General features: G+C 38.4%; 1 protein-coding gene across 11 annotated transcripts in view; it reads right to left on the bottom strand.

Annotated features, from left to right (window-relative positions):
- Positions 1-24,188, bottom strand: part of GRM8 (glutamate metabotropic receptor 8) — an 858,863-nt gene that overhangs the window by 461,237 nt on the left and 373,438 nt on the right. The gene's annotated exons all lie outside the window — the stretch shown is intronic.

Here is a 24,188-nt window from a genome sequence, read left to right as displayed (position 1 = left end):
TCTACATTTAAGCTCATTCTGTTCTCTACCTGAAATGCTGTCCACCAACCATATCTCCTCCTATTGAGATATAACTTGTTCTTTAAGATTTATTCTGAATATTTACGTCTCTAAAATCTTTACTTATCACTCTAGCTGAAAGTATGGCAGCCCACCTACGAACTCTCAAAGTTGTTTATAATGCTACTGTTCCCCATGTTGTTTCCTTCTGTTATTATTGGTGCAAATGCCTGCTTTCCTTGATTAGAGATACAATGTTTGAAGAGTTGATTGATAGTTGCCAACTGTCATTGAGCACTTTGAACATGTGATTAAGTGCTTGATCATAGTTCTCACATCCTCATAACTCCCCTGTGAAATATATGATGTTCTTTCATATCCACGTTAAAGACATGGACTGTCTCAGGACAGGAGGTCACAGAGTGGTGAGCCCTGACTTACTCTAGGTGGGTCTAACTCCAAATAACTCCAAAGCCCATGCCCTTACCCGGGGAACACACTGCTTCTCCAGATCTCATTCACCATATTAATGTCCCCCGGACCCCTGGCCCTACCATGTGCCTCCTAATGCTAGGCACCAATGAGTGAATAGATGACTAATACTTTATATACTTAAGGTCATTTACAATTCATAAAACTTGTTGACAGCCATACTTGATTTCCACATGATTTCCCCAACATCTCTGAGGCAGCTCCACAGGAAATGTTATCTCCATTTCACAGAGGCTGAGAGAGTTCAGAGTCCTCCAGAAGCTCACATTGCTATTTAGTAACAGAGATAGACAGGACTTCAGCTCAGAAGTGTGTTCTGCCTTCAAGCTCTGCCAGCCTTTCTTTGAAATCCTCTGTGAGTTTGAAACTCAACAATCAGCAAAGGCTCAAAGTTGTTGTATCTTAATGTATTGTCTTCCTTTTTTTTTTTTTTTTTTTTTTGAGACAAGAGTCTTACTCTGTCGCACAGGCTGGAGTGCAGTGGCGCCATCTTGGCTCACTGCAACCTCCGCTTCCCGGGTTCAAGCGATTCTCCAGTCTCAGCCCCACCGAATAGCTGGGATTACGGGCACCGGCCATCATGCCTGGCTAATTTATTTGTACTTTTAGCAGAGATGGGATAGGGTTTCACCATGTTGGTCAGGCTGTTTTTGAACTCCTGACCTCAAGTTATCCACCCATTTTGGCCTCCCAATGTGCTGGGATTACAGGCATGAGCCACCGCACCCAGCCTTAAGATACTGTTTTCTAAAACTTGCCCTTTTTATTGTTTAAAAAACTTGATGAGGCCAGGCACAGTGTCTCACGCCTGTAATCCCAGCACGTTGGGAGGCAGCGTTGCGCGAATCACTTGAGGTTAGGAGTTCGAGACCAGCCTGGCCAACATGGCGAAACTCCGCCTCTACTAAAAATACAAAAATTAGCGGGGTGCAGTGGCAGGCCCCTGTAATCTCAGCTACTCGGGAGGCTGAGGCAGGAGAATTGCTTGAACTCAGAAGGCGGAGGTTGCAGTGAGCCAAGATGGGGCCATTGCACTCCAGCCTGGGCCACAGAGTAGTGAGACTCTGTCTCAGGGTGGGGTGGGTGGGGGGCGGGGGAGGAAGAAAAAAAATAAAAAACATAATGAGGCTTAATTGTTTATGTCTAATGGAAGGGGAGAGGCAATTGATAGTCAAGTTTTCAGTGCTTTTAAATAGCCACATATTTCAATCTTTATCATATTGTTTTTGCCCTAACCCTATTAGGATAACTTGCTTACATTAAACAAAATTCTGGGAATGTTAATTAGCAATTTAGCTATGAATATGCATGATTATTTTTAAGGCCACTAATATTATGCATAGGTCTTATCTGTAATTATATCTAAATGTTCTCTTTTTTTCTCTCCCTCTCTTTCTCCTTCAGGAAAGCCATTTAAAACACATTTGGGAAATGTTTGAAAAAATTAATTCTATTACTCTTATTTCCAGAATTTTCTTAAATATTTTACGGCTATAATTATTTTTTCCTTCTCAAGGCAAAGCAGTACATCACCACATACATTATCATATTTGTTGACAAAATGTGAGAGTCAAGGAATTAATTTTACACCAGTTAAATAACAGAAGAAAAAGTTATTCTGTATTTTCTTATTTATTATACTAATTTTCTCACATCCTTAAATGGTTTTGTATTTTATGGCTATCTGCAATTATATTTAAGGGTGAGTATTATACTTCCATTTGTTTCCCATCCAACTTGGAGCATTGTGTATTTGTGTATACATATAAGGTTCATCACGGGTGAGAGATAGGAGGATTAAACTCATCTAGTTTGTGTGCCCTTTCTCAGTCACAATGCAGTCTTTACAAACACTTTTTCCTTCAGAAAAACTGAAAAGGTGTCTAAAAAATAATTTGCCTTAAGACAACCCTTCTAGGAAGTGGTGAAGATCTGTTTCAAACCCAGGCCTGCCTCATGCCAAAGCCTGTGACCTTTTCGCTATTAATGACCAAATGGTTGAATGACTGTTAACTAAGTCTCTTGGGTAAAACATAAACGTGCCTGATACCCACTCATTAAAATGTTTATTAGATGAATAAATAAATTGGTGGATGGAGCTCAATAAACATCAGCTCATTTGCCTCCACACCAAAAGAGAACATTTTCAAATAAACATGCAGGAGGAATACGTGATTACAAAAATGCTTCAGCAATGATTTCGCTTTTACAGGATTACTCGTCCCAAGTTCAATAGTCTTAATGCACATGCAATTTGCTTGAAGTCTATAATGCCCTTGGATTTCAAGCTGAGGAGTCTGATCAGCTGGAAACTAAAAATTAAGGATCTAAAATATTGTTAACTAAATAGATTGAACTAAAATTAGCCTCTTAGGACTTAAAGTGCTTCCACATAAAGTCTAAGAGCTAGAAACGAGAATGATGTTCTCTACAACCAAATATTGCCTTAATTCTACATTTAGCTTCTGCCACTTGGTCTAATGTTACATCAAGACATATGGGCCCTCTGCATGTGAAGAGCTTACACCGATTTAAAGCAAATGCATCACATGGGCAATAATGCAAATTCCAATAGTAATAATGTTTCTTTCACTATTTATTTCATTCCTTATTTTTCATACTTGTTGCCACTTTGTGAACCTGCCTCCAATCACTTTACACTGGCTTATTTTAAAAGCCTTTTAACTGTTCTCCTTACTGTCACCCTTTTTTCCTAATTCCACTGTTCCTACAAATGGCTGCTAGAAAATTCTTCCCCAAACACAGCTTTTATCACAGGTTCAAAAACCTATCACAATTCTCTAATGCCTGGTCTATAAGACTCTTAAAGTCTTTCCCCCTTCTCACCAGCCTAGTCTCTCCCTGAGGCAGGTTCTCTATTGGGAAGAAACAATATTTTGCTATGCCCTGTATTTTCTTATCTGTGCCTTTTGGCATGCTAGTGATCCTAATGTAGAGCTTTCAAACATGCTTTGCAAATTATCTTTGATATATTTTCATATGGGTGTAGTATCAGCCTCTGTATTAGTTAAGGTCCCAGAAAAAAAAATACATAATTCATCCCAGAGTGTTCAAATGAAGAGATTTTAATAAAGGAGTTATTTGCATAAATTGTAGACAGACTTAAGGAGCAAACAAGATGGCAGGGCACCCAAAGGTGAGAATATAATACTATCCCTAGGGATAAATAGTCAAGGAAAAGAAACAGTGTTTCCTTAGGAGCCCTGCATCAGAAGAGGTACAGAGGAGAGCAGGGTGAAGGGAGTTATATCCTGAAAGGACGTGGTCACTGCCAGTGCACAGGGCCGAAGTAGGACATGAAGAAGAAATATCCTGACTTCTTTCTCTTCCTGCCCTCCAATATCCTGTGAGAGCCTTCCATAGGCCTGACTCACGATAAACACAGAGAGCAGAGAGTCCCAGTCATGAAAGTGACAAGGGTCAGCTTCCCAGAGCACAGGGAAGACATGGAATAGTGTTGAGTGCATGGGTGCATGACAAATGGAAGCACAATTTGCATAGCCTGAGCTACACTGGAGCCTTCGGGAGGGTGGGAATTTCTGAGATACCCCACATTTGGAGTAAGAGAACAGCCACAGACCTCACTCTGTGTGTCACTTTGAGCAACTTTGCTTAGTTAGAAGTTATTTCCTTATCTTTAATATAAGAATAATACTCAGTTTGAATAATAGTCCTGGACATTGAATGAAAAAATGTGTATAAAATACCTTGTCCAATAAGTGCTAAATAAATTGTAACTACTGCTGTTACTGATTAAATAAAAATTATATATGTATAAATATAAAACCTCTTACAAAACATGTAATAATAAAAGAATGAATCATAAAAGACAAGAATCAATGAGTGTTAATGGTCACCTTTGTTGCTCACCTCTATCCTACATCCCCTGGCCTTAAAAAATATGGCAGGACATCTTCAGGACTTGGCAGGCAGACAATTTTATCTTACACTAGTGACTCGGATGCCATTCCTCTTCCTTCCACTCGGTAACAGACGGTGCTGTGGACAGCAGTGACATCTGCAGCCCCAAGCGAGAAGGGTCAGCACAAATTTTAATTTTGCTTTTGGTTTGGGGCTTTACGTACACAAACAGGTTTTTTTTTCCCCCTGTCAGTTTGCATCTAGCTTCACATCTGACATTTTGTAATGCTTTATGTATTTGGATTGACCTAGAAATTTATAGCTTCAGGTTTTTGCTTATTTTGTTCTGTCTCTAATTCAACCTCCTTGATTTAAAAATAAAAAGCAAAATAAAACATGAACAAATATTCTATTTGTATGTATCACTAAGGGGGTAAGGAAGAGATCATTCCTCTCTTTTTGAGCTTCTCCTTATTACAATATATTAACATTTGAATATCTTCAATAACAAGAATACTAGGGATAACCTATAAAAATCTGAGTATAATTTGACTCATCACTAAAAAAACAAAAAACAAAACAAAACAAAAAACTTAAAAGCTAAGAGGAAAACATTTACAAAAATTGTTATGTTCACTGACAAGGCATTAGATTCTAGACTAATTGCTGCTATTAGAAAAATAAATACATACATACATAAAGTTTTATTCTTAGAAGGTCAAGTATCTACGCCAAATGTTTCATCCTCCAGAGTTCAATTTCAGGGAAATCTCTACAATAGGAGAGTCCCCTGATGTTTGTTGTGGCCACATTTGGAGCCATCAAAATTTCCTACTCAGGCATCCCACAGAGAAAAAGCATCTACCCCTAAGAATGTGAAATAGTATCCTCATTACTGAGTTGATTACTCATCAACCTTAATAGTATTTGTAATTCGCCTTTACCCTGGGGCAGTTTTGAAAGGTCACAGAGAACACTAAAGGCTGTACCTGTAAGACAGTTTGATCAAAATAGAACTAAAGGCTGGCCTCAGGTAGCTATTTCTAATATGAGTCGCTCAGAGGACAATGAAAACTACAGTTCATGCCCGAATGTTCTCCTTGGTCAAGGGGAGACTGGCTAGACAGCGTCAGAACTTAAGGGTCATTTCTGATTGGCCTCCATCCAGAGTATGACAACAAAACTTGAGAAGCTTCGCAGATAAATAATGATGTAACTAATTTAGGTGTTTAGATAAATCATTGCAAGTCTCCTTCATCTGCTTAGGCCTGATTTTCCTGGGCTAGGTAAACACCCTCAATTTACAAGAGAATGTTCAGCCTCATTTTAACTTTATGCAACTGGTAGAAGAAGAAGAAATAGGCCTTCTTTTATTTTGATGCTAGAAAGGCAAATAAAACGCCATGCATAAGTCATTCAGAGTAGTAAAGCAAATAATCAGCAATTCACAGGATTGAATTGCATAATAAGAAGACGTATGGAATTTCTCATCCTGGTTCTTTTCTTTGTCCCTTTTGTAAGTTACTTACTCCAATTGATTCCAGCTTTTCAATCTGTAAAACTGGGATATAAGATAAATAATCTCTAATATTCCTTCTAACGCTATAAAAATAGCTATTGTTTTATGTATCAGGAATAATCAAAGTATATGTTTTTAGATTGTAGACCTATGTTCTCATGAGACTGCATTTCAGATGGTCTGGAAGCAGCCTAATATGTGTTCAAAAACTAGCACCAGATGAAAGGACTCCGCCAGAATCATGCAAAGCAGAAGAATCAGATTCACAGAGACAGAGTAAGCTTTTTAACTAAGACTATCATGCAATTGTATTGTTAGTATGTCCCACATCTATTGGTTGTATATGTATTCAAAATTATGTTTAGAGATGGATGATAGATACGTAGATTAGATAAATTGGTAATCAATGGAGAAATGGGAAGACAGACATTTTTTTCAAGCACATTTTCTAAAATATCAAATATATAAAATATGTGTATTCAATGAAAGAAATAAAATTAGACAGGAGACAATACAGATAATTTAGGAAGAAGTTATCAAGGGTGAATAATAGCATTCAGATATATCTGTCATAAGGCCCTACAAATACTAAAATTAGCGGTGATTTTTTTCTGTTAATTCCCCAGGATTCTGCTAAAATCAGCATCCTCATGAGCACTGGTTAACACTATGGTGTAAATCATTTGCTGATGCCATAAGTTAAAAGCAAAGTGAAAAACTATATTCAAAGTGGTGACTGAGCTATAGGAACATTTCCTTAAAAGATGGAGGCATGAGAGCATTTTCTACAACCGAGAACTAACTGTCATTCACCTGTGAATTAAATAAAGGAAATCAAGGTGGGGGAAATGAGCAGCCAGATCAATTGCATAAACCTTTGTCAAAGATAGAAATGTTTATATGGGAGTTCCATCACTAAACAAAATGCAAACAGCCACATATTTTTTTCAACCAACAACTGGATATCCGCAGCTTAAATAAACTCTTTCATCTTTTTTTTTCATCCTTATCCTTGCTTTAAAAAAAATGGAACACAGTATTTATTGAAGATTTTATGCACATACTGAGTTATAGCCCGATTTCTCAACCTCAAAGTCAATTTAGCAAATAGAAGTGATAGTAGAAAAAACATATAATGTCCTATTGGGAAGAACTGTCTTTCACTGTAGTGTGAACTTAATGACTGCATCACCTAACTTGAAGTGATTTTTAGGTTTAGTTATTCATTTAACAAAGGATTATCCAGTGCCCTTTATGTGGCAGGTACAGTGGCCAAAAAGGTAAGCAAAAAGATATGCTCCTTATCTTCATGGAGCTTATGATTTAATAAGAGATAAATATCCATCAAACACCCCCACAAATAAATGTACAACTGTAACTGTAATAAAAGCTAAAATGAGCATGGTGCACTATGAGCATACAGTAGGGAGATCCGACCTAATCACAGAGTTAAGACAAGTTAGGGGCCTTGTATCCTATTCCTGGAGTCTTGCTCATCAGCAAACAGGTGAAGGAAGTATTTGTAAGAATAGTATATCTTTCTGTACACCCCAAAGTCCTGTCCTATCCTGTGCACAGCCACTGACTACGTACCTCTGCATCCAAAGCAGACTCAGCTTTCAGCTGGCCTTGCTGAGAGTGAGCCCAGCATATCACGGAAAGTGAATTCATCATACTCTGGCACGAACCCCATATCATCCAACAGCTTCTTCAACCACAGCAACTCAGTCTTGGTCCTTATTCATGAATGATGGTTGCAGAACCACTCTGGCTTTACAGGGATCTGGGTAGGATCCATTGCCCCACCCTGAACGTATTCATAGTGATGTGCTATATGGTTTAGGAGCCTTAGTAAGTAAGTCAAGGTAGAACTGTATAAACCCAGAACTTTCTTCAGGTAAGAAGTATGCTTCCAACCAGAGGTTCCTAACAGGAAGCAGCTATCAACATCAAAGAGGGGTACAGAAATCAATCCAGTACTAATCTCACAGTCTACCCTTTTCTTCCCTATCATCTGTGCCCCTAAAGTAGTCAGAGGAGTTCCCTAGCCAAAACTAACTCAGTACTTAAATGTCTTTGATAGGCCTGGGAAACAGAGCGCAGGAAGAAAAGTCGTGACTCTTCACTCCAGCACTGGAATCTATTCTTGTTTTTCGTAGCAGGAGATGTTGATGCCTAAGGAACAGAAAGTGAACTTAAAATGCCTTTAATTTAGAAATTAGGTTTAAATGATTCCATATAACAAATCTGATTTAATTTTAAATTTTTGAATACATTTACTTATTCAAGAATGGCTTCAAACCCTCAGGGGGTGAGAGAAAGGGCAATTCTAGCTATCTTCTACCTTCAAATATAGCTTTCCTGAAATAAAAACAGGAAATCCAATTTGTAATCACAATAAAGTTTCCCATCTGAATCCAAAGGCCAGTTTTTTTTCCCCTTGCAAACATAAGCGCCTGATGCAGGGGCTGCATTCTGATATTCTTTGTGGCACTTGGCACAGTATCATTTCTGTGAAGGTGCCTTGTAAGTAGCCTGGGGTGATTGTGGTGGTGTAATTTTCATCACATTTTATATAACCACAGATAACCCAGGTAACTGTGCAGGTACAATGATGTTCAGCTTAACTTAAGTGGCTTTGTTCCAAACGAGGGCCTCTATTGTAAAAACAAAGCAGGTGTTACAACATAGAGATATTGAAGACAGGGGTCATTTTACATACTAATATGCACTCAAAAGTAAATCTGAGCTTCCCCACATTATTTCTAGGAATTACTGCATACTTAAGATGAATCCATTAACCACACAACTGGACAAATGATGAAATTTTATGTTAGTAAAATTCCTGACATATTTCACACCTCTTACTCTATTTAATTACACTTTTTTTTTTTTTTTACAAAGGAAAGCTTGTCTACTTCTACACATTTTCAATTTTTTCTCTTATGTATTTCATATTAAAATTTCAAAATAATTTGATCAGAGATCCAGTGCACAAAGTGCCTAAATGAATAATAAACACCAAAAGCACTTGCATGGCTGCAACAGTGGGATTCCCATCAGCGATGTCAACAGTGATGCCAAGGAGACAAAAGAAGAGAGAATGAGCTAATAAGAAAATCCATAGAATAAACAGGCTTCATTAATTTCTGAACAGGCTACATAAATCCATTAATGCCTACAGATTAATAACATAGTCATATAAATGAAGTTACTGCATACATGTTTTCTGAAAAATATCATTGCTAATTCATCTTATACTGTCAAAACTTCATTATCCAAAATGTATATATATTTTGAATAATATCTTCTGAAGAAAGTAATGTTTTCTTGAGTAATACTCAAGAAAGTAATACCTTCAATTCCCAAGTACTATAGTTTATATGTGACCAGTTTTTGATATAATAAAATATATAAAAATATAAAGTTGAACCTTAGATGTCTATCTAGTGCTTATTCTGAGCAGCAATGAAATAACGGAATAGAACACAGCAAAAGGCCAGAAAAAGGAAGGGCTGCATTTTAGGAGTGCAGAGAAGCATTACTTCGGAAATGTGTCCAGACAAAGAGAACTGATTCAAGGGACATGGGTAAGGGCCAGGTGGCCTAAGGAAGAGGTAGTCTATCTGGGTGTCTCAAAAAATAAGTTTTCATTCTGGAATCTGAAAAGAGAATGAATGCACCTGAAAATCAAACCAGCAGAGAGTGTTTGAAGAACTTGAGTTAAAGAATCAACTAGAGATAGGTACATCAGACATAGGAAGGGAAACCTGTAGCTAACTGATAGCTTCCATAAAGACAAATTGAAGAATAATACTGTGTATGGTTTACAAATGCAGGCAGTATTTTTCTGGAGGTGTCCTTGTAGTGAATCTACTATCTTTATATTTGCCATGTTAAAGATACTACTGAGCTGTCCAGAGGGCAGTCAAGGAAAAAAGATTTTTGTCCATAGGGTTGTGGTCCTTGAGAAATCCTGGAGCTCCTGTGTGATTAGGAAGTTACCAGAAACAGAACATGCTGTGAGTGTCTGTGTTTGAAGTGAAGGGAGGGAGATGGTGATAATGATGAGTTTGCCCCTTTTTGACAAATCTTACTCTCTGCTTATTTATATCAAATTACCACCATCATCACCCTCATCTCCAGTGATTACCCAAGTCTCTTGTTCACACTCCTCTCAACTCTGTCTACATCTACCTCCCCCTCAAATACACACTGAAGTTATTAAGAATTGAAAGAACAAATTGTTTGCCCATCCTCATAATCATCTGTCCTAAAGGTCGTTTAAACATTTAATCAAACCTGCAGTCCTCCAGGGGAACGTGTGAGTCATGCCGTTCATCCCACACGCGCAAGTGGGGCTTTGTGTCAGACTTAAGAATGATGCAGACTGGTCCCACAAAGAAATCAGTAACAGGGACAGTTTCTGTCATTAGGTAGAGAACAAAAAGCTAACAGGTTCCTGGACTCTACTGAAACTTTCGCACCAATTAATGAAACCCCTATGGAAAGCATCATGCCAGAATCCAAGGAAGCTGGCCATGTATTGACATGTAAACTAACACTCCTGCAAAAGACGGGGTAGGTGAGCATCCTAAGTCAATATGAACTTTGTGTTTTTCTGCTACTTTGGATCAGCTACACTGCTGCTCTCTTTCACAGGTACAAATACACAAAAGAGGGCTTCTGTTTCATAAAAGCGACTCCGACAAATGACACTCCTCAGGGTGCTGATCCCAACACTGGCAGCCAGCCCGTTCTGTGCCCTCAGTCTGCCAGTACTTTTCACTTCCAAAGCTATCAGCCTGCTTCAGACCTATGCCTTCACTCTGACTAGGGACAAAGAAAAGATCACAGTGGAGATCCTTCTGCATGCTGCTAATAAGCCTATTTAGAGTCAATGAGAAAGCCTCCTTTTGCACCACCAATAAAGGCCTTCAAGAGTACTACTGAATCAGAAAAACCGAAATGTTTCTATGTACTCCCTGTCCTCATTTTACATCAGCCTGAGAGGTGACACTCGGCAAAATATCGGACACGATGACCTCTAAGTTTCCTTCCTTCTCTAATGTCCTCTGGTTCTCTGTTGGCCAGCAAGATTTAAATTTTCTTTAAATTATCTCATATTCTGATGGATTCCTGAGCCCTTTTTCAGTTTTAGGTAATCTCCCTGTGGTTTGCTGAATTGGCATATCTGGAGTCTAGGATCTCTCTTGGCAAAGAACTGAATATTGCTCTCATCCAACAGCTTAAGTAGCACTGCCTATTTTCTTTCTGAAAGAGCTCTGGGTAGGAGGCAGGTGCAGAGCATCTTTCCACCTCCCACAGAAGAGCTAGGGAAAGCTTTGTTGTTCATGAACCATGAACAAAAGGATAATTCAAACCAGTAATAATATCCTTAATGAAAAATAATAATCATTTTCCCAAATGAAAATCCATAATTCTAACCATTTGATCACAGTGATGTAAGCAAACAAACTTGCAGCTAAAGGTTATATATGGGTCAGAGATTTAATGGAAAGTGATACATGGGTGGAATGACATCACCTACTTGTCAGAATACTAACTCCTCTACCACATCCTATGTCAGCCCACCGTTGGGGTGTAAGGGAAACGTGCATGAACAGGTTAGTACCCATTTCTAAACATAATGCAAGTTTGACATTTAAGCTCAATAGTTTAGCTATAGAGCATGTTGGTAACAAAAAAAGAAACCAGAGCAATTTGAGTGACCTTTGTGAAAGACAGGCATAAAGGTAGCAACCACCACTCTCACCACCAAAATCTAAAAACACGGAAAGTTAGCATTTATCAATATTTCTCAGAGATTAAGTTACCTACCCAAGATTCCAGAGCTAGGGAGCAGTGTTTGAGTGTCTACTAACAACGCTGGGAATTATTAGACACAGAAAGCATAACAGAAACATTTAGTTCCTCTTGGGTCTTTTGGTCCAGTTGATAAACCTGCCAGCACTTTGAACAGATTTTCACTTACTGCAAAGAAAAATGCTTAGCTCTATTACTGTCTATCTGGGTGGCAAGTAGCACAACCCCACCATCTGTAAAATAATATTTTGGTAGACTAGAGGGCATGTTGTCAAAGGAACCCAAAGGAGAATTATTTTGATAAAGTTAGGGACACTCTCTAATATGTGTGTTTTATAATTCTGCAACTTATGTAGAAATATATCTGAATGACATATTGTTGAAAAGCTGTATATCATTTTAATTTTAATAAATCAAATCACATTTTATATTCACTGACTAGGAAGTCAGTATTTAGGAAATCTGTGAGATATTAGTTTAATATAAATAATTTGTGTATATTGCAAATATTCACCTCCTGACTTAATTCAGAATTTTTACATAAAAACAAAAATTTAATTCTTTAATATCATCTTAAAATGAGGGATGTTCATGCCATGTTAAATAAATAATTTCCATTTATTTATAATACATTGTATTAGTTAGGATGCTTCCAGTTGAAAACGATAGACAATCCAATCCAAAATAGCTTTAAAAATTGTTGTTCTATAGGTCTATCACCCTAGACTTCTGCTGTCCAATATGATAGTCATTAGCCACATTTAAAGGTCAAGAAATTAAAGTTGCATTTACATTTAAATGAAAAGTAATTAAAGTTAAATACAATTTGAAATTTGGTTTTTTTCAGTTTGCACTAGCCGTATTCCATCAAGTGACCAATGGCCACATGTCACTAATGGCTACTCTATTGAACAATGCAGATATGGAAAAATCTTCTTCACCTCAGTAAGTTCTATTAGATAGAACTTCAAAGAAAAGGAAGTTGTTAAATCAGTAAGCAACAGTATCTGTTAAATTCCCTATGTAGCAGGCAATAATTTTTATGCATATTATTTCCTTTAACATCCCAACCACTCTATGCGACAAGTATTATTATAATGTATTAGTCTGGACTGTAGGTTGCTAGCTAAAAATGGGAAAGCATAATTAGGAGAACCTTGAACTATCTCACATACCTACAAAAAGAACCTGGTTAAGGTCCTCATCACCATCAGAATTATTTCCATCTGTCACCTTTATTCTGTTGCACAAGTCAATATTATCCCTCCAGGTCAGCTTCCCCCTTGTGGTGGAAACTTCCCACCCTCATATCTCACAGTGTCAAACTACTGCCACCCACCCCCTGAGAGAGAATGATCCTCCTCCTTTCATTCCCATTTGAGACATTACCTGGAAGGACTCTGTTAATTTACCTTTGGTGAAGAGCTCAGTGTTAAATCAATCAGTTGTGGCTGAAGAGACCCTGGCGAGAGGATCAGGGTTGTAGAAGAGAGATATGGCCAGAGGGGCTCCACTTATGGACAGGGAAACAATTTCTAGAGAAACTGGAATGCCAGGGTCCTCTCCTTCAACACATTTCTGAGTACTCAAGGCTCTATCTCAGGCCCTCTGCAATTTCCACTCCACATACCTTCTGGGTCTGTCTCGCCAAGTCCCATTAACATACTAGCGAGCCCCCAATTCTGTCTCAGCAAGACCTTGTATTCTTAGCTTCAGACTCACATAACCAACTAACCCCTTCCCAGACATCTGCAGCTATATATTTCATAGGCTCCTTAAACTCAGTATATCCCACAAAATTCATCATCCTCCCTTGCCCAATCATTCATTATATCAGGAATGCTCTTTCAATCAATGACTAAATTTCCCATTCCAAGAATCAAGGCATCAACCATGATTTGTCCTCTCTTTAAAAATCCAATTAATTGCCAAGCCCTACATATATATCCCTAAAATGTCTTTTTATTAATATATCCATCTACTTCTGTCCATTCCTAGTACAGTGCAACCATCATAGGCTAGGCCACTATCATTTCTGGAGAATTACTGTAATATCTCATGGGTCTCCCTTCCTCCAGTGTTATGCCTCACCAATACATTAACCACATTACAGCCAGAATAATCTTTCTAAGATGGTGATTCTATTCTGCTCAAAACCTTCTGGTGCCCATTCGTTGACTTTCAAAACATTTTTCAACTGCCACTTGAGGCATATAAAGTCTTATATGATCTATCCCTTGCCTGGGTCTCTATCCTTACTCTCTTACTATCCCCCTCTCCTAGTCTCTACAACTGCCATTCCTTCTCTTGCCCACTGATCTTTGTGCCTCTCTCTGGTTAAAATAATAATACTACTGATCACCTGTTTTTATTTTATTTTAATTCTGCTCATATTTTAGTCTCAACTTCAATGACATCAATCTTCTCCCTTAGGGTACATCAGTTCTCCCTGCTATATGCAGTCTATTCACTTAACATAACACATTGCATTGCAGGAACTGGGCTAAATTATTCACCTTCCCAATTAGACTGTAAGCCCCATGAGGACAAGAACCATTTTCGTTTTGCTCACCAAAATGTCCTTGACATCTAATAGATAGTGCTTGACAAAGAGCAGAAAATAAGCCGAATTTAATTCTTTCATTTATTCCACAAGTATTTTAAGGAAGTCTATTTGTGCCAGATGCCACCCAAGGCACCGAGATGCAGCTGTGAATGAAACAAAATCTCTTGCTCATGTTCTTGCAGGGCAAAAAAACCCAATAAACTAATAATTTTTTAGAAAATGCTTAAATTGTATAAATAAATACAGTTTTAACATTTGTATAACTTTTTACATTTTTAAAATTGTATAAATGAAACCTTTTTAAATGACATTTTCCATTATGTACTCCAAGTTGTCTTTTCATTATTCTGTTATCTCATTAGAGGTAGTATGGAAATAAAGTACTTTCCCCTCAAAGAGTAAAAATGTAATTTTTTTAAGAAAAACAAAACACTACGGAGCCATGGCATTTATAAAGAGGTAACCAAATATTCCAATTAAATATTCAGGTAACCAAATACTCCAATTATTCAGGTAAACAAATATTCCAATTAAAATTTGACTGATTTTATAGGACACAGGCCTATATGTGTTTCTGGAATCATATTCCCATGTAAATTAGCATCGCAGTCAGGAATTTAAAGACAAACTATCAGAATAGTTCTTTTTCTTCTTAAATTCCAGTAAAAGCCCTTGTATAACTATGTTGAGCTTTTTCTTTTATTAAAAAATATTATTCTAACAATTAAAATATTTATCAAATGCATGCAAGCTAGGCACCATGCATCATATCTACATCGCTTTAAAAAATAACAGGAGGACTATTTGGCCATACGATATAGACCAATTAATTAACTTAACAGACATATAATGCTAAGCATATGCTAAGTCCTGAGGATACAGACCCTGCTTACTAGCAACTTACAAACTATTGTCTGATTATTATCTTCCCCACTAAATATAAGCTCCTTGAGGGCAGATGTTTAGCACAACATAGAGTTTAACAAATGTCATAAGTAATCAAAAAATAATCAAGACTCTTCAGTAGGTTTTCTCAATTAGCCTTAGTAAGCTCTAATCACATTTTATGTCTCCTTTGCCCTACTGTATCCGATCCTTTGTTCTGCTAGTTAGTTCTTTTGTTTAGCTATGTTCTTAAGAGTTTGTGGTAATTCTCTTGTATTTCAACAAATCATATCTATGAGACTCTCTCAAATCCCCTGAGTTAAAAGGAATCCCAAGATAAAACAGAGAATAAATATTATTTCTGAAATATAAATAGTCTCCTGTATTTATGTGCTTTGTATCATTTTTGGAAAAGAGGAAAAATCAAGTTATCCTAATATTGAATCATCTATATACATTGTTCCTTTTTTAAATTTTGTTTGGTTTTAACGAATTGGTTCCCTCAACTGAAGTGTAATAACCATTTAAAGGAAGACAGTTTCTCCTAATATTTCTGTATTTTTCTAAACTTTATCATCCTCTCTGGCCCAAGCCTTACCATAGTTTTTCAAATAATTGGCGATCAAAAATGCTGACCTGTCACCTGTTTGCCTATATTCTCTTTTCCATTTCTGAGTTCTTCAGTGTAGTATTCCAGAGATTGTGTTTATTCAGATGCGTTCATCTTTCAATCGATCAAGCTAATGCCAGCTTCTGCTGTGGGTTTTGCAGAAAGGATTTCCTAGACTCCTGAATTCATTTTTTTCTCTCTGTAGGATGAGCACTTTTCTGTTTTAAATTATTGTCTGAAAAAATGTGAGCATTTATGTACTCTTGAAATTTTAACTAGAATTGCTTCACTTCTAAAAATGTTAGTTTCTCAGACCAAATGCATCAATCTGACCCCCTTAGAAGTCAGGCACTTCACAAAGAGGGAATACATAAGCTTAGATGGCCATCGAAAAAACATACTGGCCCACATACCAGGAAAAATAGTAGAATGGGTCAGTACAACTCAGCCCCACTTTGGGAAAGGTCTTCAGAGCAGGAAAGGATGAAGGAAAGAAGCAAGTATCAAATCAGACTTCAGTCCTATCATCGTTAGGTAGCTACAGGGCTTTAGACAACTAACTTGACTAGATGAGCCTCAATTTCCCTTTCTGCAAAGTGAGGAAACTGAGCAAAATAATCTCTAAAGACCTCTTCAACTCCTCCACTCTATGTATATTTATGATTGACAGTACAGTGTTTTAAGTTTTCAGAATATTTTTTGTTTCTGACATGGCAAACTTTACAATCTGCTTTGCAGATTTTGAAGATACAGGTACATCTGTGTACATTTCTTTAAATTTAGTAATTTAGTAATTAAGCTTCCCACTTTCAAATTTACTAATGAGAAAAACACGCGCACACACACATATACATATTACTCCGTCATTATACTTTACTGATTTGAATACATCAGTAGAGTAAGTATATAAAGCAGGCTACTGATTACATGTTTTTTGTATTGACAACGTATACATCAAGTCTTATTTAGACTGTCTTCTGTAAGACACCTTGAGTTTATCAGTAACCTTTAGCACAGATGAATGTTTATTTTGCTAATTTAGCTTCAGGTGCTATGGTTATCATTATAAACTAACTCTAATATTCTCTATTACTCAAAGTATACCCTAGAGCTCACCAGGATCCATGTCACCTGGGAACTGGTCAGAAATGCAGAATGCCTACCTCCAGAGCTACAAAATCAAAATCTGCATGTTAACAAGGTGCTCAAGTGATTTTGTGCACACTAATGTTCTAGAATGCTGTTAGACATAGTATTTCCCATATTGCTTTAAAATAGTTTAAAATAGATTTTTTTTTCTTTAAGAGAATGAACAAATGAGTAAACTAACTGTAATTTAGCAACATGAACTGCTATAATTCAATGTCATTGGACTTACAGGTATAGAAACTTCTAGTTGATATAGTTTCTCCTATTTTGCTTTTTGCTTAATGTAGTCATAGGTCTACTCTAATGCAAGGCAAGGGGCCAGGGAACTGGATGTAAAGGTTTATGCTGTTTAAGACCCACTAGCAAAGACTACATATATCATTGAAAATCAATGTGAAGAATATTTAAAAATTTACTACTTTATAAAGGATTAGGTAATAACCAATATGTTATTTTTGCTTCACTTTATAGTTGGTGATTAAAATTCCAAAATGTATTGCATCATACATAAAGTATCATAAAGAGCAAAAACAGAAAAATATTTTTCAACTTTGTGGTAAAATGTCTAATATAAGTAAATAATCAATAGAGGATATAAATGTCAAGGACAAATCCAAATAAAAGAAACCAGGATCCTGGCTGCAGCTCCAAGATTAACACTGTGGTTTGTCAATAGTTCACTTTACTTCTCTGGGTTCTAGTTTCTTCACTAGAAAACAAGAGATTGATTCTTATTTTACATCCCAGCTCTAAATTCTGAAATCTAGTATGTCTGAAATCAATGCCTGTTTTGTCATCTCAGATGGATCTATTGAAATTCAACATGAAATATCAGAAACAGCAAAAACAAGTCATCCTTGGATTTCTGCTATTTTTACTTGCGAAGAACAAGAGCATATGGATGGCCACCTCCTCGTGCTAATGTAAATGCATTCTCCGCGACAGAGTTTTACTCTAGGCAAGGGGAAAAAGGGGGTGGAAGAACACATTTTAATTCAGGGGAACCTACCTGGGTTATCTTTCACTCTGAATCACCAAATCAGATTATGTAAATTCATCCCCCTTGATGACTACCTACTTCCTTCATATGGTCTCTATGAGTCCTGAGTGAATACAGGAGAGCTTATACCTTTCATGACTTCGCAAAACAAACAGAGGACTGCTGAGAGGTAGTTATACCTGAAAAGTTACCTAGCTAATCTAGCACCAGAAAATAAACTGACAGGTCTTTCAGGGAGCTAATTATTGAGCCTACTATTTTGGTTCACTGACAGTTTGTGGGAAGAAACATATTTGTGCATTGCTTTTTCCATTACCGCTATTTCTATCATCATAAATAAGAATCAATAGGCCATTTTGCATAGCATATGCTCACCACTATTTAGTATCTGAGTGTCAGTTGTATGCAGGCTAAGCAGCAGTGCCCCAGCCTCCTGACTGAGAATTAAAACCTAACAAAGAAAACACCTCAAATTCCACAAGACAGTGTATATGTCTTTGTGAGCTCCTTGAGAGCAAGGGAGGAGTTTGTCTCCTCTATCTGAAGCACAGTGCCTGGCACATGGTGGGCTTCGAAATGTGTAAACAACTAAATGAATAATGAATGAATGGATGGATGGATGAAACAAAGGAATATTTTAAGATAGGATGTGGAATCAACTGTACTTACTGGGTCAGTCAAGGGATGTTGTTTTGATAAGGGCAGAGCTATTTACAATTCTTTTTTTTTTTTTTTTTTTTTTTGAGACGGAGTCTCGCTCTGTCGCCCAGGCTGGAGCTGGAGCGCAGTGGCGGGATCTCAGCTCACTGCAAGCTCCGCCTCCCAGGTTTACGCCATTCCCCTGGCTCAGCCTCCCAAGTAGCTGGGACTACAGGCACCCAGCTAGGTTTTTGTATTTTTTAGTAGAGACGGGGTTTAACTGTGTTAGCCAGGATGGTCTCGATCTCCTGACCTCGTGATCCGCCCGTCTCGGCCTCCCAAAGTGCTGGGATTATAGGCTTGAGCCACCGCGCCCGGCCAGTTATTAACAATTCTTGATGGAGAAAGGAAGGAAAAGACCCGGCCTGAGTCCAGAGGGAGCTGGCTATTGTTTAGCAGCTTAACCCACATACTCAGGTATCTGCAATATTCACTATCGGGTCCTCACTATAGAATACAAGAAATCAGAATGACAGTCATTTAAAAAGTAAAGCAAAACCTCTGAAGAAAGACTCTCTACTGCCAATGAGAATATTGCTGGACAAAACAAGGTCAAGTAAGGGACTGATCAGAGAAAAGATAAGAATGAGAAAAAATGAGGTGATGAAGGGAGAGGAATTGTGGCAGAGCCCTGAGTGGGGAGTAAGTGTGTGAAAAATGTGTAAAGACAGGGAGAGGATGAAGACGCAATTCTCAAGAGAGTCTGTGGGTGTCTGGGTTTTGGAGAGTGGAAAGACATTAAGCCTGAGAGTACAATGAGGGAGGAAGAGAGGGAGGGAGAGGTCAGATAAAAGTCTATAAAATAACACCCATCACCACTGATAACAAGTATAAAAGAGTCCTTTTCTCTTCTCGAGAAAGACAAAGGGAATTTTAAGTAGGATTAAGTAGTAGTAGCTTTCAGAACTCAGCAGCTCTCAGAAGCAATAATAACTACATAAATAGCTAAGTGGATGGTAGGAATTACCTCACTTGGAATTTGGCCAGCAAATCAAAAGTTAGCAGTAATATCACATCTTTTTGAAAGCTTTCCTGAGATTCTAGAGGGGAAAATTATCTCAGAAGACTGTTTCTACTGAGTAAATTTCAGGAAGAAATGCTCCTCACTGCTTGAAGATGTTCTGTCTCTGGAAAACTGGTAAGACAGAAGCCCCTCCCTGCTGGGAAGCACTCTCTCATCCATGTAAATACATTGCCAATATTGCCCCCAGTGGAAGCAAATAATTACATTCGCAGATTACCGTCGCCTAATGTAAAATTTTACTCAACGTATATAACCTATCAATGATGTTCTGAATGCACAAAAAGGGGCCCATGGATATCTCACTTTCAGAGAGTGTCTTAACTTTTTAACTCATTGCAGGTAGTTAAAATGTAAACTTTTTAAGGCCACATTTTAAAACACTTTGCAAATGCTGGACACCTCTACTCATGAACATCCTGTAAATTTTTCAAGTACATTTGACCACTAACATGCCAGATCATCTTCCCTGCTCCCCTAAAATAGAGATGAAAACTGGGTATAGTGGTAATTTGGGGGGCAAATATCTTCTCTCATCATCTGAAAATTGTTATATGTTGCTTTTTTAAAAAATTAAATTAGTGTTATTTGTTTTCTACCCAGAGACAAGTTATTTTGGTATCACCCACAATGGAATTTGCATGAAAATCTGTTTATTGACCCAGTTCCCTAGGGGTACATTTGCCCTAGCACTTGGAGTAAACACCATTTTCATTGCACTAGAAATAGTTCTAATTGGACAAATTGTTATAATTTCAGCAACACCCAAATAAATCAAAGGAATTGGAAGCAGACATGCCACAGAATCTGGATTCGATCACAAACCAGTTCAGTATTTGTGCCTGAAATAAAAGTCTAGTCATATACCATCTACAGATGCTAAAGGAACAGCTACATACCTTGACTGAACTTAGAAAAAAAATGTTTTAATTGTACTTTAAGCTCTGGGATACACATGCAGAACATGCAGGTTTGTTACATAGGTATACATGTGCCATTGTGGTTTGCTGCACCTATCAACCTGTCATCCAGGTTTTAAGCCCCCAATGCATTAGGTATTTGGCCTAATTCTCTCCCTCCCCTTGCCCCAAACCCGACAGGCCCCAGTATGTGATGTTCCCCTCCCTGTGTCCATATGTTCTCATTGTTCAACTCCCACTTACAAGTTTAAAAAAAAAAGAAAGAAAATATGAGTTCAGAGAAACTGGTTGTTCTGAAAACAGCCTATTGAAAAGTTATGTGACTGGTTAACTCTGTGTGTGTGTGTGTGTGTGTGTGTGTGTGTGTGTGTGTGTGTGTATGAGTTCATCCATTGCATTAACTGGGGTATTTTCACTAATACAGTCTAAATAACAGGAAATGAATTTATAGAGAATCAAACAATAACATTCAGAACTCAAAGTTAAGCATAGTGTAAAATATATCTCAGTGGAAAGCACGTAAGTGTCTAAATTCTCCTTCCAAACCCTTCTATAAACTCTGTGTTTTCCATTATCCCTTTACATGTATCATCCTCTCCAAGAAGCTGGACCTTTTTACTGCTGTTCACGTACCTCCATGTCATGCCCTACTCTATGCCTTTGTCCTGCTCACTCCCCCTTTCCTCTCATCTTGGATCCTTCTTGTCATCAAACACTCATCTCCTCCACAGAGCTTTGGATTTTACATTGTTAACTTACACATATTTTCTGAACTTCCCTAATTATCTATATCCAAATTTAGCATTTAATCATAGAACTCTCCTCTCTGATTACATATATGTTTGTGTGTACCTTTTTTCCCTCAACCAAATCACATGATTTAAAGGTAACACTGGTCTTTAATGCCTCTTCTTAAAGTTTCCATCAAGATCCTACTCTGCATTTAATCTCTTTCACTAGTTATCGCTTCTCTTTTCATTTTTTGAAAACATGCTTAAATGCACCCTATCCTGAAGAAATCTCCTCAATTCTTTCTCAAGCTCTCCCACCATATCTACTTTCTTTCCCTCAAAACTTCTTGAAACAGCATCCCTTCCTCCACTTCTATTCTGTTCTCTCTCAACCCCTCCAATTTGGTTACCCAGGCACACCCTTCTCTCTCAGCCACAGATCCCTGCAGCACTGAATCCTCATGCACCGTCTTTCTCCTGGAGACTGGGACAACCTTGACTCCCGGATCATCTCCTTCCCCCAAGCCCAGCATTCTCTGTGTTCTTTCCTGGTTCCTGCCCTTGAATTCTCAGTCATCACTCCTCATCTTTCCTCAGTCTCCCATGGCAATTGCATCTCTGCTTTTGTCTTTAACTTCGAAATCTCCAAGACTCCCTAATCTCAAATTTTAGTGAACTCTCTGTGGGGTCCCAGACCTTATGCTGCCACCTGCTGGACAGTTCCATGGGGCTATCTCAGAACAAAATTCAAGTTTATTCCCAAACACCTAACCATACTATTTACTTTATTTTTCCTCTGTTAACTAATCACATCACCATTTCCCTAGACCTCCCTGATAGAGGTTTAACATCAGCATCCTCCATGACTTAACGATCTTCGCCCCCAGCATCAACCACTCAGCGTGTACTACAAATATAACGTTACCTTCCAGAGCGTCTGTCCTCTGTGTTATATCCCTACCTAGCTTTGTGTGTGTGTGTGTGTGTGTGTGTGTGTGTGTGTGTGTGTGTGATCCAGTCTCACTCTGTCGCCCAGGCTGGAGTGCAGTGGCGCGATCTCGGCTCACTGCAACCTCCACCTCCCCAGTTCAAGCAATTCTCCTGCCTCAGCCTCCCAAGCAGCTGGGACTACAAGGCGCCCGCCACCACGCCGGCTAATTTTTTGTATTTTTAGTAGAGACGGGTTTTCACCGTGTTGCCCAGGCTGGTCTCGAACTCCTGAGCTCAGGCAATCCGCCCACCTCGGCCTGCCAAAGTGCTAGGATTATAGGCGTGCACCACCGTGCCCGGCCCCTAGTTAGCTCTTCTTAGACCATGACTGCCTGTCCCCAGCATACTGGATGAGACCTCACTGACCTGCCTCCATTTTCTCCCCTGAACCCCAATCCTCCTGACACTTCTGCCAGGCAAATCTTCTTGAACCAAGTGTCTGAGCAGTTCTCTAGATGAAGAGCCTCAAGACATTGTGTCCTACTGGTAGAATAAAGCCCAAATTCCTCAACTCTGGAACTTCTAGAAAGAACTTCAAGGCCGTGCATGACCTGGTTGCAGACTATCACCATAGCCTCGGCTGGCATCATGCTTCCTCTTGCGATATTCACTCCGGCTCCAACCTCCCTGAACTATTTTTTTTTTCCTGTACTTTGAACAAAAGAGCCTTTCTCCGGCGCTAGAGCTTGTCATGCACTCCTGTCATATCTTTACACAGCTGACCACTTCTTGTCACTCAGGTTTTACCTCAAATGTCACCTCCTCTGGCAAAGCATACTCGGACCACACAATCTAATTACCTTCCTCCTCCTAATACCCAGGTGAGTCTTTCACAGTTAATCTGTTGTATTTCTTCTAAGCACATCTCAGCATCTGAATGCATCTGTTCATTTATGTTTATTACAGAGTGTCCGTCTCCACACACTCAAATGTAAGCCCCATGCGCATGAATATTGCCTTTCTTCACTCAGCCCAGCTCCTGGAAAAGTGCTTGGCACACAGAAGCCTGAAATCAGATTCCTCCACAGCGTGGCACTCATTTCCACCTCCTTATTCTGTCTCTGTTTATATGTCTGTGCTAGTTTTTAGCACATTACATCTTTTATTTGAACAGCTATTTCCAAAGAAAGTGAGGAGGAGGGAAAGAAGGACATATCAAAGTCTAGGGGTGGCGGGGTACAAGAAGGAATGAATCATTTCTGAAACACACATTCAAGTTGTGTAGTTTTCAGTGTAAAGGATTTGTGCATTTTTGTTAAAATTGACCCAAATGTTGCATGTTTTTGATTCTGCTATAAGAAGCATTCTTTAAATTTCATTTTCTACGTGCTAGTTTCTAATATATGTATGAAAAATGAATGTGTATATTGACCTCATAGCTGTAACCTTGCTAAATTTACTACTCAGTTCTAGGTAACTTTTAAAATTATGTGGTTTTGGGCCAGGCACAGTGGCTCATGCCTGTAATCTCAGCACTTTGGGAGGCTGAGGTGGGCGGATCACAAGGTCAGGAGTTTGAGACCAGCCTGGCCAATATGGTGAAACCCCATCTCTACCAAAAATACACAAATTAGCCAGGCGTAGTGGCACGCGCCTGTAGTCCCAGCTAGTCAGGAGGCTGAGGCAGGAGAATCTTGAAACCAGAAGGCGAAGGTTGCAGTGAGCCGAGATCGCGCCACTGCAGTCCACTCCAGCCTGGGCAAAAGAGCAAAACTCCGTCTCAAAAAAAAACAAAAACAAAAACAAAAAAAACCTGCAGTTTGTTCCTATGTGCACAATCATCTGAAAATATAGTTTTAATCATATATTCAAAAATGCTTATTCAATATCATTATTATTCTTAAGCACAAGCTATGGAAAGTAAGGCATCAAAAAATCATGCATGTTTCAGGATAGCT

This window comes from Rhinopithecus roxellana, chromosome 6 (genome assembly GCF_007565055.1).
Source record: "Rhinopithecus roxellana isolate Shanxi Qingling chromosome 6, ASM756505v1, whole genome shotgun sequence".
NCBI lineage: Eukaryota > Metazoa > Chordata > Mammalia > Primates > Cercopithecidae > Rhinopithecus > Rhinopithecus roxellana.
The sequence above is the reverse complement of the archived record's forward strand: the minus strand, read 5'-3'. Positions and strand labels throughout refer to the sequence as shown.